We start from the raw sequence: 12,274 nt of genomic DNA, 5'->3' as shown, positions 1-12,274 counted from the left end.
CCTGAGATCTAAGGATGTGACCCCTTAGATTTCAGGGATTCATGCTGGTACTTGTAGTCCTTCGCTAGTTGGGGAGGGGGTCAGGTAATCAGCTCTGAGGGGTTCATACAGGAACTTGCCTGCACAGCTTACACTTTATTTCCTGGAGGCCATGGTGGTACAAGTTCCCCAGGGGCCCTGGAGGGTCACATTGTCTTCCCCCCACCCTTGTGTTCATGAACCTCAGACTGTTTCCCCCGATTCATCACTCTGCCACCACCGGCTCTACACCCTTACCCCACCATCACTGCCCTGGTCCTGGCTAGTACAACAATTATGCAGTATTCCTGACCGCCCCACACAGATATACTGCTGTAGGGTGGCCACTCTGTGCTGGATCACGTATTTGTTACGTGATCAGTGCTTCTGGACAGTGCGTTAACATTATTAATGGGGTTGGGGTGACACCAACCCTAGTGACGCCACTGTGGGGAGTGGCTCATGGAAGGAGTTGTTGGCAGTTGTATTTGCACCTTACCCTGATAAGGGGCGCAGTCTGGCAATCTCCAGGGTGACAAAGTGCAGAGGTAGCTTAGTGACTGCACTCTGGTGGTATCTGTGTACCCTGCAGTTAGCAGGATTAAATCCTGGCTATATTCCTTGGTTAAAAAAAAAAAACATGCCCACAACAGGCTCCCTTAGTGGTCGGAGGGAGGATCTGCCACCCTTTGCATGCCAGGTCTACTGTTTGTGTCCTGCATATGACCTAAAGTACATACTGGCTCCTACATGCTATCCTGGTGCTGTTTTGGCCTCCTGCTGGCTGGGTTGCAGCTCTACCTTGTTCCAGGGCAGCATACATGGAGCAGCAAACGCATATCTGTATATTTGCATAGGTCTTCTGGCAGTTGTCCTTGTGGCAGAGGGTGCTTCCACTGGTGCCGTTCCCATGCAGCAATCAGCATTGGTGACCACTCCATTTAAGGCGGTGCTGGACCCATTACTGGTTGTTCCCTTTGGTATGCATCAACTGGCTGGGTTCCTTGAGTTTTTTTTTCTTTCCTTTTATCCTGCATATTTTCCTAATTTGTCTACAACCCTGGCAGCCCTTTGTGGCCCCGAAGAGCTTGGTGGTCCATTTCCCTTGTGACGGCACTTCTGAAGAAGTGGACCCCATCTCTAGTGGTGAATCCCACCATTCTAGCTTCAATACTGCAACCGTGATACTGGGTGAGGAATTTCTTTCCTTTTGGAAATCTGGGGACTACAAGGCAGGTTCACTTGCCGCTCTGCATTTACCATTGCGTGGTCGACGTTTTGCCCAGTGCTGACTCGGTCCTGGTGTCGCAGAAGCTTATCGAAGGGGCCTAGCTCCTTCAGCAAGTTTTGAACACCACGCATGGATCGGTTGTATGCAGACCTGGCAAACCAGTTGGTCTGGGGCCTGAAGTATGGATGTGATGCATCAGGCTCCCCATCTCAGCAGTGTTGTTCGGTGGATGCTTTAGCTCAAATGCTGGCCTGCTGACCAGACATCTGAAGCTGCCCTGTGAGGGGCCTACACGCAGACGTCATTGCTGCTATGTTCTCTTTGTAGAAATGGCGGCCATCTATGTAAGCCTTGTTTGACTTATGCTTGATTTTATGCTGCAGCACTTTTTTGTACCTTTTTAATATAATAAATACTACACTCTTGGACTTCCGGCGGTGAGCGTTATTTTTGAACAGTTTTCCCTTACTGGAGTCCACCTAGGTACCTTACAGATCTAAACAGGATGTTACCATGCTTATATTAACAGTTAAAAGCTTTTCTACTTTTGCCACCTGGTGAGTGTACAGATTGGTGGAGGTTCTTCACAAAAAAAGGCACCTGGTAACACTGTTGGTCCACTTGTGTATTTTTATAGGCTGGATATTATCTACTTTCTAGTGAGTGGTTTAGGCACACTGCACCAATATAGAGTTTTTTAGGAAGATTTCTTTGGTCACATCACTTACCTATCAATGGGACTTTATATGTTTGCATAATTTATGGACACTTTTTGTTTCACTATTTTTTTTATTGGAGAGCGCTGCACTATATTTGATTTTATATGATTTGGAAGTTGTATGTGCCAGCTGCTACATATTTGATTTAGCGCTCACTTCTACTTTTTTTATATTTCCTATTGACATTCAAATACGAGGTGTGTCTATTAAATAAGGAGACTGATTAAATAACTCACCTTTATTTATATGTATTACAAATTGAATGCTTGTCCCCTTCAATATATTCCACATTTGCACTAATCCATTGCTGCAGTCTTGTTTTCCACTTGTCAAAAGCATGGAGAAAATCAATTTCTGTCAGCTGTTTCAAGACATGCGCTGTTTTCTTCTTTACAGCATCAACTGACTCAAAACATGTCCATTTAAGCACTGATTTAACTTTTGGGAAAAGATAAAAGTCGTATGGTGCTAAATCAGGCTGTTCAAGTGTAGTAATGTGCTTGTCGGTCAAAAACTGCTTCACAAAAAGTGCTGTGAGAGCAGGCACGTTGTCCTGGTGAAGAATGAAACCATTTTCCCACAGTTGCGGCTGTTTTTTTTCTTACTCTTTCTCTCAGCTTTATCAAAACTTCTGTGTAATAATGCTGGTTAACTGTTGTGCCTTCTGGAACCCATTCTTTCAAAAGGAAACGCTTGATATCGAAACACACAATGAGCATGGCTTTGAATTTTGACTTGGTTTGACAAGCTTTTTTTCATTCTTGGTAATGACAGTGTTTTCCAACCAAACTTAGCATTTTTTCGGCACACTACAGAAAGCACAACCAAGCTAAATGGTGACTCACAATCAACTGAACGTCATAGAGTGTTGCTGCTTGTCATGCAGGTTCTAACATGTTCAAGGTCACCACGCATGCAATTATAACAGGTTCTGACTGCTTTGTTTAATAGGTGGAATCGCAGACTCGTTATTTACTATACCTCGTAGAATGTGATTTTTAGGAAAGGTTCTGAATTAAGGTAAGTGGTTGGCTCCTAACATCATTGATCCTCAACAGAGGGTTTTTGGATAGAGTGGTTTTTTTTTTGGTTTTTGTTTTTTTTTGTTTTTTTTACTGTAGGAGGTGTCCGATGAGTAGGAATTGTTTGGATCAAAGCAGCAAACCATATATTTTCAAGTCTGTTTATAAAGAACAGGAATATCAAAGTGATACATTTATTTTGTGAAATATGACCCACACTACTCAATTACTAAAATACCTTAATGGGTATCAATGGGTGGGCTGCACCACCTGGAAATTAGGGATTCACTTAGCAGAGCACCTCAATAATATAAGAAAAGTGCAAATAATGGGTATTAGTGTTGCGCTGCACTTAAAGTGCTATATAGCATATGATATCTTAATTAGTGCAAAATCACATAAAAATAAACATCATAATAACTAAAGTGCAAAAAACATCTACAAAGTGCATCGTGCAGTTGTGCAATCCCAGGTATAACAAACTCATATGAAAAATATAATCAAAGTGTAAATCATAATAATAGGCAAAATCAAGTGTTGCAAACAAGTCCTCAATGAACATTCAGGTGTATCTCTTCACCCATGTTGGTTTTCTTATATGGTGCACTTCTTCATCTACATACCACCACTGTGCTCTCTAGCCTCTTACCTCAATGATACTTGGAGTAGGCCTGTAGTATCAAATCTCCCTTGGAGTAGCCATGTAGCTTGTTCGCCACTATTTGTCCTCTGTCCTTTTATCTCCAATGCTATATTAGCCCTGTCGCTGGCTGGTACTCTCAGGGGTCGATCAAGTCACTTCCCACCATATGTTGCAGGATAGAAGTACAAAGGGATACTCTCATAGTGCAGTATATATAAAAATGTATTGAACAATTGCAGCAAAAACTCACATTTTAAGTTCAAAGCATCTGGCGGCTGCTCCCGAGCGTCCTGCTCGTAACAGTATCAACCTTACTTCCGGTAACCTCCGCTTACGCCCTGTCATGATCACTTGACTTATTCAGGGGATAACGGAGGAAATGTTTGGTTGCCTTATATAGTCAGTTCTAGTAATAAGTAGCAGCGGCCATTTTCTAGAAGCCTAATGCATGGATGGTAAAAAGAATAGAGACGCCATGCTCTAGCCCAGAGATAATGAGTTGGGAACATCGGTAATGCTCAATCAGCTGAATATCCGAGAGGCATAGGGATTCCGGTGTACATACAGCTGCAAGAAAAAGTATGTGAACCCTTTGATATATGATTTCAGCACAAATTGGTCATAAAATGTGATCTGATCATCATCTAAGTTACAACAATAGACAATCACAGTCTGCTTAAACTAATAACACACAAAGAATGAAATGTTGCCATGTTTTTATTGAATACACCATGTAAACATTCACAGTGCCAGTGGAAAAAGTATGTGAACCCCTAGACTAATGACATCTCCAATAGCTAATTGGAGTGAGGTGTCAGCCAACTGGAGTCCAATCAATTAGATGAGATTGGAGGTGTTAGTTACAGCTGCCCTGCCCTATAAAAAACACACCAATTCTGGGTTTGCTTTTCACAAGAAGCATTTGTCTGATGTGAATGATGCCTCGCACAAAAGAGCTCTCAGAAGACCTACGATTAAGAATTGTTGACTTGCATAAAGCTGAAGGGTTATAAAAGTATCTCCAAAAGCCTTGCTGTTCATCAGTCCACGGTAAGACAAATTGTCTATAAATGGAGAAAATTCAGCACTGCTGCTACTCTTCCTAGGAGTGGCTGTCCTGTAAAGATGACTGCAAGAGCACAGCGCAGACTGCTCAATGAGGTGAAGAAGAATCCTAGAGTGTCAGCTAAAGACTTACAAAAGTCACTGGCAAATGCTAACATCCCCGTTAGCGAATCTACAATACGTAAAACACTAAACAAGAATGGATTTCATGGGAGCATACCACAGAGGAAGCCACTGCTGGCCAAACAAAACATTGCTGCACGTTTACAGTTTGCACAAGAGCACCTGGATGTTCCACAGCAGTACTGGCAAAATATTCCGTGGACAGATGAAACCAAAGTTGAGTTGTTTGGAAGAAACACACAACACTATGTGTGGCAAAAAAGAGGCACAGCACACCAACATTAAAACCTCATGCCAACTGTGAAGTATGGTGGTGGGGCATCATAATTTGGGGCTGCTTTGCTGCGTCAGGGCCTGGACGAATTGCTATCATTGAAGGAAAAATGAATTCCCAAGTTTATCAAGACATTTTGCAGGAGAACTTAAGGCCATCGGTCTACCACCTGAAGCTCAACAGAAGATGGGTGTTGCAAAAGGACAATGACCCAAAGAATGGCTTAAACAGAAGAAAATACGCCTTCTGAAGTGGCCCAGTCAGAGTCCTGACCTCAACCCGATTGAGATGCTGTGGCATGACCTCAAGAAATTGATTCACACCAGACATCCCAAGAATATTGCTGAACTGAAACAGTTCTGTAAAGAGGAATGGTCAAGAATTACTCCTGACCGTTGTGCACGTCTGATCTGCAACTATAGGAAATGTTTGGTTGAAGTTATTGCTGCCAAAGGAGGTTCAACAAGTTATTAAATCCAAGGGTTCACATACTTTTTCCACCTGCACTGTGAATGTTTACATGGTGTATTCAATAAAAAACATGGCAACATTTAATTCTGTGTGTTATTAGTTTAAGCAGACTGTGATTGTCTATTGTTGTGACTTAGATGATGATCAGATCACATTTTATGACCAATTTGTGCAGAAATCCATATCATTCCAAAGGGTTCACATATTTTTTTCTTGCAGCTGTAGATAAAAGAGGAGTCATAGCGTAATCCAATACATAAAAATTGTTTTAATAAAAAATTAAGAGTGCACTCACAAACATCCTGGTAGTAACAGTATGTAACGATTCCAAAGAAATAAACGAGCTACAGCATACACAGTGTGAAAGACCGACCAGAGGAGCATGGTGACGTCACGTCTGGTCCCACCCAACGTGTTTCATCACAGGATTGACATTTTTTAGGGGTGTGGCTAACAGACGTGCACCACGCTACTTATGCATAGAAGTCAGGGTGGAAGGAAGCCAATCAGCTCTCTGTCCTGAACGGACGGAAGTGCCACATTCCGCAATGCAATCGTCCAAATTCAGATCAAGAAAATAGAAGAAGGGAAAACACCTAAAAATCGATAATTCCCGATAAAAAAACAAATGAGGTCTGAAGCATTCCACTAAGGCTCCATCTAGTGGCAAAAAAAGGATAAATACACTTGTTAATGTCCAAAGGAATAAAAACAATTGCTACATATGCGGAAAGATGAGACCTCCCCCACAATGTAGAAAACAATAAATACACATGACCATTGTAACCAGGAATAAAAAATATTAAAATTACAAATGTGATAAATGTATTAAAATAAAAGTAAACAACACTAATCTCAGCTGTTATTTATAAAATAATGTCCCACTCTATATTCAATCCATGTGTGACGTAAGATTTTAAACTGTGGATCCATCGCGTTTCCATATGGGGAATCTCTTTTTTAATATTAGACCCTCTCCAATGTGGAGTTAATTTGTCAATGGCAACAAATAAAGTGTCCTTAGGATTTCTCAGATGGCATTGGTCATAGTGTTTAGAAACACTGCGACCAGGAAAACCCTTTTTAATGTTTCCAATATGTTCCCCCAGTCTAACCTGTAGGGCTCTGATGGTACGGCCCACATATTATTTCCTGCATTTACATTGTAACAGGTAAACAACATTTTTGGTAGAACAGGTGATGAAGGAATTAATAGAATATTCGTGACCCTATTTGTTAAAACCTGAACCTTTATATCCTTCTCCCTTTAAGAGAATTCAATGTGCAGATGTTGCATCTGTGACACTGAAAAAATCCTTTTAGATCTTGAAAAAAGGTAGGTTTAATGGGGCGATCGATTACATTATTGGCAATTTTCTGTCTTAATGAGGGAACCCCTCTGAAAATCACACAAGGTTGTTCCGGAAGTGTTGGCCTAATATATTATAATTTTTCAGAATTGACCAATGCTTTTGAAATATTCTCTTGATTCCGTAGTGCTTTGTGGAATATGAGGTGATGAAAGAATTCCCGTACGATTCATTACTACATACATTCTGCCTCTTCGGTCTAAGTAAGTCTGCCCTTTTAGTAAGGGCCACTTCCTTAATAGTGGAATTGAGTACATTTTCATCATAACCTACTTGTGTAAAAAAATCTTCAAGTTGGGAGGAATTTCTTCTCAAACACATGAATTGACCTTTTGGCACTGCTTTTAGCCATGATGTATGGTGGCAACTATCAGATGGAATGAAGCCTTTTCGATTTTTTTTTTAAATGAGTCGTAGTCAAGATTCACTCATCTTGAATGATCACATTCAAATCAAGGAAGGCCAATTCAGTAGTACTCATAGCATAATCCAACTTAACCCCTGTATAAATGAATCAAGGGAAATCTGATCCCCATCACTGGGGCAGAGGTACATTGATGACATCCTCCTCCCATAGGGCCATAAATAAGTTTGCCAAACTGGGGGCAAATTTGGCCCCCATAGCAACACCACACCAACACCAGAGAATTATCGATATACAAATAGTGTTTAACTACTTCTAAGCCACGCTGATGTGATATAATTGTATACAAAGATGCCACATCAGCAGTGGCCATAATGTAGCTTCCCTTCCATGGGATGCCTTGAATAATATTCAAAACATGGGTGGTATCTTTCAAATAAGAAGGCATTTTGGATGCCAGTCGTTGAAGAAATAGATCTATATATTTTCCTACCCGAGAGCACAAGGAATCAATGCCACTAATTATAACGCGTCCTGGCGGTTTGAAAGGATCCTTATGCACTTTAGGGAGGAAATAGATGACAGGTATCCTAGGGGCTGATGAAATAAGAAATGCTTTCTCTTTTTTGTTTACAATACCTTCACTATAAGCTTTATCAATCAAACATTGAAGTGTTTTCTTATATTTAGTGGTAGGATTGAAATTCAGGATATGGTAAGTATCTCTGTCTGACAAAATGTTTATCATTTCAGTTATGTAATCCCCTTTATCCAATACTGCAATGTCTCCCCCCCCCCCTTATCGGCGGGGCGGATAACAATATCTTTCCTGTCGCATATTTGTTGTAGGCCTGTTTGCAGAGTTCCATTGCTGGGACGCTTGTTAATTCTGATTGATTCTAGGTCTTTGAGCACCAGGTCCTTGAAAACCTGTACTGAAGGGGATGGCTTAACAGGAGATGACTAGATGAATAGATAAATAGAGAGGCATTAGAAAGAGTAGTATGTGAATATCTACTATTTCCCAAGATGGTATTACGAACTGGGTTAGAAATCAAATATCTTTTCACATTTAGTTTCCTAATGTATTTTTGTATGTCCATAAAATTTATTTAATGCTTTTGGAGGGGCAAATTTCCGCCCTCGATTTAGAACTGACTCTTCTTCTGCGGAAAAAGAAGCGTTGGAGAGATTCAAGATATCTGTATCCTTTATACCAGCCTTCTTATTTGACCTTGTACGCCTTCGCCCTCGGGTTCCTCTCTTTGTTCTATACCTTTTTTTTGGCCTAGGTTGTCCCTGTGAAAACCCCCTGGATAATAATCTCTCTCCCGTTTGGATTCCTGATGCTGGATTTGAGGTCTAGAATGATCATAAGACTCATGTGAAGAGCGATGGGGTGCCTGATAAAAGTCTCTGCTATGATTCTATGATGTATTCATCAGATGGTGGGTAATAATTCTGTTATACTAGGGAGAATCCATATAATCCTCTTCTGAAGGGGCATACCTATTATGAGTGGGAATTCCCATGTTGCGATTTGGTGTTCGAAGGTAGCCCCTATATATAGTGCTTAATTATCAAATATCATCCTTTTTGTTGATAGAATACTTCATCTCTTAGACGATGAGGAATGAATATACATCAATTTTGAGTAAACTAAAGCAGGAGGAAGTCGTTTATTTCTTGCAGATTGGGTCCCTTGCCTGACACCGGAAAGTTAATTTACTCTCAGCTGTATAAGGAGTGTCTGTGATGGTTGGGGTTGTACTCCATTTCCAGCTGATGCCTGCTTAGGGGAAACGCGTTGGAGGGAGATAGCCCAACCATCACTCCACGTGGTCCGTTCTGCAGGCGGACGTTTTTTAATTTTTGTCTACATTCACTATGATCCTTTTTGTCCAATATAAGTTTTATCCTAAGGATAACGCACCATCCAGTACCTCCCCCCCCCCCACTACATGGATAACATCCAACCCTCTAGGATGTTAATATTCGAGAGGAAGTAGGAGACACAACCGTTCATCAATAAGATTGCAGCAGTCAGGGAGTGTTGAATTTGTGTTCAGCCGTACAGTCCGGAGTTCTGACAGCTGGTTCCAGGAGACACAAAGGAGCAATCAGCAGGTTTTTAGCTGACCATGTGAGACCAGCGTGGATTGTTACAAGCTATCCCGATGATACTATCTGGTAAGCGGCTAATTTACATTCTTCTTGCTGGGTGGGATTGTCATGAAGCTCCTCAGTGAATTGCTATAGCAGGTGTCACTATTAAGTTGGATAGGAAGAATTTTTTTCCCTTGGATTCAAAATCAGACTTTGGGTTATTTACCAGTCTGAGGAACATTTTTTATTCACCATTATTTTTCAGATTCATTTTTTTTAATTTTTTTTATGAACAGCTGTGGGGGTTTTCTTCACCCCTACAACATTAGCGTACTTGTTTTTTTAATTAGATGTCATTTTGTTTTTTCAACTTTCATTCACTGCTTGAAGAGTTCGTTTTTTTACATATATATCCATCTGAAGAGAATATATTAGCACATTACCTTGTGTTACTTGTTTTTGAATGTTTTGGGTTATGTAGCCACTTACATAGTTTGTGAGGTTGAAAAAAGACATCAGTCCATCCAGTTCAACCTATGGTGTGTGTGTGTGTGTGTGTGTGTGTGTGTGTGTGTGTGTTTGCTGTTAACCGTACATTGTATACCCCTGTATGTTGTGGTCTTTAAAAGGTGCCCATCTAATAGTTTTTTGAAACTATCAATGCTCCCTGCTGATACGACTGCTTGTGGAAGAGAATTCCACATCCTTACTGCTCTTACAGTGAAGAACCCCTTACACACTTTAAGGTTAAACCGCCTTTCCTCTAGTTTTAGTGAGTGGCCACTTGTCTTCTTGTATTCCCTTTCTCTGAATAGTTTGTTCCTTATGCTAGGGTCGCCAGTACAGTATTTGTACATTGATATATCCCCCCTCAATCGTCTCTTCTCCAGAGAGAATAAGTTCAGTGCTTGTAGTCTTTCCTCATAGCTGATGTCCTCCATTCCCCTAATTATTTTTGTTACCCTTCTCTGGACACACTCCAGTTCCAGCACATCCTTCCTGAGGACCGGTGCCCAGAACTGGACAGCATACTCCAGATGTGGCCGGACCAGAGTCTTGTAGAGTGGGAAAATAATCTCTATTTCTGGAGTGAATCCCCTTTTTTATACATGCCAGTATTCTGTTGGCTTTGCTTGCAGCGGCTTGGCATTGCATGCCACTGCCAAGCCGGTTGTCTACCAGTACCCCCAGGTCCTTTTCCATCCTAGACTCACCCAGAGGGTTCCGCCCCTAGTGAGTAGCTTGCTTTCTGGTTTTTGTTCACACAGGTGAAGACTTTATGTTCATTTTTTTGACAGCACACTTATTTATTTCATACACACATTGATCAGAATGGGACAAATGTGTTGTGTTATAGAGTCCCCACTGGAATGCTCATAATTTGGGCTTTAGCCTAGGGTGGCGTTGACAGCCAGCAAAAACAAAAAAAATTAATTTTACAGCACAATATGGCCACCAATTAGAACAGAACCAAGTGCTCCATTGTGGGATTTCATTTAAAAAGATATGTATTAAATAATGTTTCAGTCCTCAAACTTATAAATATATTTAAAATCCCCTTAGTTTTAAAAACATACAATTAATATGCAAATAATAAATACTAAACAAACGTAATATGCTATGAAAAAAAGTCTAGGTGGAATTAAGAAATCAGGAAACATAGCCATATGTTCGTGCATATTTATAGCAAAACAGAGTCTATTGCATACTCCAAACAGATGGAGAAAATATACAAAACACATTTTATACTTTTTCAGCACATTAGATATTGTTTTGAAACTAATTTAAAATCAGAAGCAGATAATCAAAACATGGTTGATGAAAACAGAAAAGTGAGAACCATTCTGAAATAAACCATTGCTACTGTTTCTAAGACAACTTTCAAAATAGAAATATAAGAATTGCAATAGGGAAAGGAACCCCCCACCCTTACTCTCAGAGGGGGGGGCAAGGGTAGGAGAAAAAAGGGGATTTTTTTGGGCCAGGCATAAACACACAGGTATAAAATTTAGAACAAAATTGTATTATTAGTGTACCAAATGTTAGTAACACCACTACATTTAACAATATATTAATCCAAGCGGTGTATCGGATATAGCACAATGAGACAGTGTGGGTAATCCTGGATCTACGCCTTTCGCCAAACGCAAGGGCTTCTTCAGGATCCAAGTAATCGAATTAGCACCACTTCAGTAGTCAGCATGAGTAACTTGGGCTTGCTGATCACGGCTGCAGATGTGGATGGTGGGATTCATTGAGCGGATATACGAGCGCCTTGATGGTGCTCTGATCTAGGCTTATCCTTCATGTAGGGATCACCTATTTTTAGTGTTGCCTGTATGGGAGCAGCTTACTTGGGTACTTATTTGGACCTTTTCTATATTAGCCGATTGATCACTTTGGAAGTTATATCACTTTGGAAGTTATAACATTTGTCTTCACTGTTTTTTCTATATCTTCCTCTCTTGGAAACATATCACTAGTCCTTCATGATTGTTTGCTGTATTGTTTTTAAACTATCCCTGGTGGTTCTGATTTTGGACAATTACATCTGATGGTGACCCCACCCTCCAGATTGTGTTTTCTCATGCCGATTACTGAAGTGGTGCTAATTCGATTACTTGGATCCTGAAGAAGCCCTTGCGTTTGGGCGAAACACGTAGATCCGGAATTACCCACACTTTCTATACCCGATTGTGCTATATCAGATACACCATTTGGATTAATGTATTGTTAAATGTGGTGTTTTTAACATTTGGTAGACTAATAAAATGTGTTTTAAATCTTATACCTGCCACAAAAAAATCCCCTTTTTTCTCCTACCCTTGCCCCCCCCCCCCCTTCTGGGAGTCAGTGTGTGGGTTCCTC

This window comes from Pelophylax lessonae (genome assembly GCF_965119305.1).
Source record: "Pelophylax lessonae genome assembly, chromosome: 13".
NCBI lineage: Eukaryota > Metazoa > Chordata > Amphibia > Anura > Ranidae > Pelophylax > Pelophylax lessonae.
Note: the sequence above shows the minus strand (reverse complement) of the source record.